The sequence below is a fragment of the Nipponia nippon genome, unplaced genomic scaffold (genome assembly GCF_047370975.1).
Source record: "Nipponia nippon isolate SJK-2023a ecotype South Korea unplaced genomic scaffold, ASM4737097v1 scaffold_3, whole genome shotgun sequence".
NCBI classification, from domain to species: domain Eukaryota; kingdom Metazoa; phylum Chordata; class Aves; order Pelecaniformes; family Threskiornithidae; genus Nipponia; species Nipponia nippon.
The window spans coordinates 52055219-52061367 of NW_028262347.1; positions in this window are offsets into that span (position 1 = coordinate 52055219).

The window sequence follows — 6149 nt, forward strand, 5'->3', positions numbered from 1 at the left end:
TGTGCTGGTTTTGGCTAGGATAAAGTAATTTTCTCCACAGTAGCTGGTATGGGGCTATGTTTTGGATTTGTGCTGAAAACAGGGTTGATAACGCAGGGATGTTTTCGTTCCTGCTGAGCAGTGCTCACACAGAGTCAAGGCCTTTTCTGCTTCTCACCCCACCCCACCAGCGAGGAGGCTGGGGGGGCACAAGAAGTTGGGAGGGGACACAGCCAGGACAGCTGACCCCAACTGGCCAAAGGGATATCCCACACCATATGACGTCATGCTCAGCGTATAAAGCTGGGGGAAGAAGAAGGAAGGCGGGGGGAGGTTTGGAGTGATGGCGTTTGTCTTCCCAAGTAACCGTTACGCGTGATGGAGCCCTGCTTTCCTGGAGCTGGCTGAACACCTGCCTGCCGATGGGAAGCATTGCTTTGCTTGTGTGCGTGGCTTTTGCTTTACCTATTGATCTGTCTTTATCTCAACCCATGAGTTTTCTCACTTTTACTCTTCCAATTCTCTCCCCCATCCCACCGGGGGGGAGTGAGCAAGTGGCTGGGTGGTGCTTAGTTGCTGGCTGGGGTTAAACCACAACAGGAAGAAAGCTCATATCTAAATGTCTGTGGTAATTGCCCAGAAAAAAAAAAAAAAAAAAGCTAATTGCAAAGTAAATTGCTTCTTGTTTTATGAATTATAGTAGTTTGGGTGGGTTTTTCCTTACCATTGAATGCAGACTAAAGCTTTCAATATGTGAGACTAGAATAAATTTGTGTCAGGACCATGCTCAATTAAGTTTCTATAGAATACTTGTCTGTGTCACTGTCTCCAAAATTAAAAAAGAAGAGGGGAGAGGCATCTTCTTCGATTTCACAGTCTGAAGTGTAAGGGAGGGCCCTCCTGCTATGTGAAGGTCTGCTCCATGACCTGCCTCGTACAACACCGCCAAAGGGCTACTTACCACCTTGATGGCTTTGAACCACTGGCATGTTTACCAATTCTTTTAAAATTTTAACTGAAATATTTCTCCATTCCACATGTGTGAAAGGAATGGATAGCATTTCCCTATCTGACAAGTCCTGGGACAGGACAAGGAGGGGGGGAGAGAGAGAGAGAGAGAGAGAGAGAGAGAGAGAGAGAGAGCACTGTAGGGACAAATCGAAAGGATTCTGAAATGAATGACATTTTATCCTCGGTGCATCCCCTGGATGAGGGACAAGAAGGATCCTACAGGGAACTAAAGAACAGTAAAAAGAGGTTGGGTTTTTTTTTTATAATTCCTTTGGTATTGTCTGTTCTGTGAACTGAATGAAGTAAGTGTCCTGAGAGCAAAAACAGCTTCTGGGCCTGTAATTAATAACTGCATCATCAAGAATGTGCTAGGGCTCAAACTGAAATTGAACAGGGAGCTTAGCATCGACAGGTCTGAATGGGTTTTAGAATACTTCATTTTTCAAAAACTGTTTCAATATAGTTTTAAGTTATATTGCTGCCTTGACAGAGAGTTGTAAATTCAAGGCATTCACGGGATTCGTGTCATGCCTACCAAAATATAGCAATCTGAAGTTATTTCTGCTTAAATTAATTTTATGATGTGGAAATTAGTAATTTCACACAGATTTATTCAATTGTATGTGACCGGTTTTTAAATTCCACTACAGCTCCAACTCATGCTCATTTTTTGTTTGGCCTAAGTATTTATCCAGTCTTTGGATGACACCAATCTAACAAAATAATCCTAGTAATTAGCCTCACTGTGCCTCAGTTTCTTTATCTGAAGATAACAGTAATCCCCTCATCAGTGAGGGATTTGAAGTTTTCTGCATCAACATTTGGAAAATATTTTCAGATCCTTGAATGAAAGAGGCAGGCAATTTAAGTTATTATTCAATTGAGACACAATGTAAAAAGGATAGTCATTTGTTTCCAAATCCATTTTCAGTGAAATCCAAGAAGAAAGATTTTTGAAAAGAATAATGATGGAACTAGAATTAATTGTTGGAATTACAGGCTAATATGCTGAACTAATTAAGCCAGCAAAGAGTTCCATTTATGTTTGCGAAAGATTCTCTCTGAGTTAAAGGTACTGAGTACATCATCAAATGAGAGAAGTGAAAATATGAAGCATAGGTTAATCTTTAAAATAGGGTGAAAGGGTCCAAAGGCAAGTGCTGAAGTCAAATATTTACCACTGCAATTTAATTTTCCACTTTGAAACCCCAGAGATAATTAGAATTATTCTCATTTGTCTCCCATGTCAGCGTGATTTAAGATTCTACTTAATGTGCAAAGAAAAAAAAAAAGTACGTGTTGAAGCGAATCACACCAACAATCTCAGCGTCACATAGTGGAAAACCAGAACGTGCTACAGAAGAAATCATCACAAGGGGATGGATCCGGCTCTATAGTCTATCTGGGCTGTTCTCAGGACAGCTGTGTGGAAAGTGAAGCTCTGTAAAGAGTCAGTGCACCTTCAGGGCTGGTTTAGCTCCTGGCCAGACATCCAGAATTGAAAAGAACATTTCAGCAGCCACCAAAAAATAACAATGTCCTAGGCAAAACTCCTTGCTTCTTGGCAGATGTGTGTTCTCCTCACCGAGGCCTGGGGGGCTTGGCATAGGATCCTCTACGGTGGGTTTTCCAAGTGTGAGAACTGCAAGTGCCTGACAGCTATCAAGGCTGCTCTGCAACACGTGAGCAGAATGAGGCCTGTGCTTCGTGCTTTGCACCTTGCTTCGTTCCCCGTGGATAGGTAGTCAGGCATTGGAACAGGCTGCCCAGGGAAGTGGTTGAGCCTCCATCCCTGGAGGTATTTAAAAGACAGGTAGACGTGGTGCTCGAGGACATGGTTTAGTGGTGGACTTGGCAGTAGGTTAATGGTTGGACTCGATGATCTTAAGGGTCTTTTCCAACCTTAATGATTCTATGATTCTGACATCATATAGCTAGAATATGGCATAGCTAGAGGAAAAAAATCAAGATTCTGTTTATCCTATAAAAATACTGTATACATTTCATCATACAACATGTAGTATATTAATTAGCTCTGTTACATTCTAATGAGTCCACTACCAAGTGGAATAATACCAACTATTTCAAAACTGCTTTGAAGAACAATTATAACAGTGAAGAAATCCAGGTTGTTTTTTCCTCAGCTTCCCGACTGGTCTTATCCCCCAGGAACTCTGTGGCTCATCATTCAGAACTTAGTGTCACTGTCATTACATTGAAAACCTTGTTTACAGGCAAAGAGGAAACACAGCTTGTATTTAAAGCCAAAAATTTATTTTTAGCGTAACTGAAATCCTAGCCTAATCTGAGAATCATTATAATCCAGGTCTAATTATTATGGGAAAAGAAAGAATACTTCTATGCAGAAAAAGTTTAAGTAATAGTAATAATACAGTTAAAATTATTATATAAACTGTTACTATATTTACCCCTCTTCACCCGTGTAATGCTCACGCTTCCATTGCTCCCCTGGGCCCAAAGGTCAGTGGTTTCATTCTGGTGTGTGTGTGAGCAGCTGTTAGGACAAGTCATCACATCTGGAGTCACAGGCCAGGAAGAATATGATGTTGATGTTTTCTTCTCCCTCACTCTGGGATCATTTTGGGGTATTTTTTATATGTTTAACACACTTTCACACCTTGCTCTTTCTTCGTGGGTTTGCAGTTCCATGTTACATCTACATTCAATATATATGGTATTTTACATATGTTAGGTACTTGGTTTTAGTTCTCTTTGTTACGCATAAAAACTGTTTTTGTCCAGCACGAGGTCTGTGAGTCTTTAACTGACGGTCACTTGTTTGTAGCTATGGGGTCTCCATCACCAGGGATGTGCCCCACCTCTTCTCATCCCACGCCTGTACTCCTCTGCTGCGTCCCGAGCCTCCACGCCTCAGGGACTGCGTTTCTCTACACTACACCGTTATATGTATCAGTCGTGATTCTTTCTCAGTGGTAGGAAATTGATTGGACTTTTTCTTCTGTTTTACAATCTGAATGCGCATGCAGCAGAAAGCTTGAGGAAAGGGGCGCATCCTGCACTTGGAAGATGGAAGTTCCTTGTTTCCTGGTGGAGCGCTGTGCAAATCATTGGTCACAAATATACACACATCACTGTATATTTGGCTGAGATTCCAGGAGACGGGCTGATGCTCCTCACCTGGAAAGCTCCGTGAAGAGGATTTCCCCTCCACCTGCAAGGTGCAGTTTCCCTCCAAACCAGATCTGCCTGTCTCAGGTGTGAGGCAACGTTTTCGGGGAGTCTCTTTTACGGCCTTGCACAACTGCTTGGAAAGCCCTGCCTTGTGCAGGCGGCCTTCATCCTTTTCAGCGACAGTGCCGCCCTGCTTTAAGAACCGGGCTTCTGGCTGCGGTCCTTTCCCCGGAGATGGTACACCAAGACGTCCCAGTGGTTTCTTATAACTACCAAGAAGAAACACAGCATGGTCACTGGCATAAAAAAATGTTGTCGTGGTTTAACCCCAGCCAGCAACTAAGCACCACGCAGCCGCTCGCTCACTCCCCCCGCCCCGGTGGGATGGGGGAGAGAATCAGAAGAGTAAAAGTGAGAAAACTCGTGGATTGTTTAATAGGCAAAGAAAAAGCTGCGCGCGCAAGCAAAGCAAAGCAAGGAATTCATTCACTACTTCCCATCGGCAGGCAGGTGTTCAGCCATCTCCAGGAAAGCAGGGCTCCATCACGCGTAACGGTTACTTGGGAAGACAAACGCCATCACTCCAAACCTCCCCCCCTTCCTCCTTCTTCCCCCAGCTTATATGCTGAGCATGACGTCATATGGTATGGCATAGCCCTTTGGCCAGTCTGGGTCAGCTGTCCTGGCTGTGCTCCCTCCCAGCTTCTTGTGCACCTGGAAGAGCATGGGAAGCTGAAAAGTCCTTGACCAGTGTAAACTCTACTCAGCAAGAACCAAAACATCAGTGTGTTATCCACATTATTCTCATCCTAAACCCAAAACACGGCACTATACCAGCTACTAAGAAGAAAATTAACTCTATCCCAGCTGAAACCAGGACAAATGTCAACAAAGGTCCTAGCAGCAGGAAAAACTGATTTAATTGAGGGGGTGTCACAGAATGAAGCAAAAAATGCTGGTCATATTTACTTAAAAAAAATGAAAATTTCTAATTGCTCAGCTTCGTGGCTTCAGGGCTTGGAAGGCAGGTACTCACGTACCTGTCTATAAACATAGTTACGCTCTACAGTGAGGAGATAAAGAAAAAAAGCCAGGGGATAGTGTTACGGGACAGAAAAAGCTTTTGATTCTATGTATTGAAGATACACGGAACAGAATAACGAGTATTGGCCTTAGAACTGAAACATGGTTGGTTTAAAAGCAAATTAGGACAATGAAGTGGAGTGGGGGTAGAAGACTTGTGGGAATGCTGCAGGTGCCCTAACACTCAGGTATCTGGGAAGACAGATGATAGACAATATGACTAATGATTTGTTAATGAGGATGAATAGATGCAATAAAGACATGATCCTCATTGCTGTAGGGAAATAATAATGGCGTTTTGTGTAACAGTGACGTTTCTTCCCTGATTCCGAGTTCACTTATACAGACTAGAAATGAAATGAACTTGGAAAATCAAAACCCCATCGGCAAAGGAAAGCGAGCGGGGCATTTCACAGCTACCGTTTCTGAGAGCCATACACAAGGTGAAGACTCATTTGAAACCAGATTTCTACAGAAACACTTAATTTTGCTACAGTTTTCTTGTCTAATATCCCTTTAAAGAAAATCTTTTACTAAATAATTTTCTACTTGGGTTTAGCAAGCAGAGACAGTGAAAATACATGTTGCTTTTGAAGGAGTGCTAGCTTTTATGTTACCAGATGAAAAAAAAAATCCCTTCTCCTGCAAAATTCAGCACTAGAATAACACCTACATTCTAAGTCACAATAATGGTTGCAACGATTCTGTGTTACTTGATCAGTTACTGAAGGTAAACACGAAGCGTGTAATGGGGTACAAACAGGTATATTGTGAACATAATTAAGAACGGACTTGAGTTGACAGGTTCAGGAACTTCTCAGCTCGGAATGTATTTATTACTACTATTTGTTATGATCTGCCACCAAGATGTCCCAGTGAAGAGTAAGGACCGGGCCAGCTGTGCTGGGTGCTCTTTACTCAGT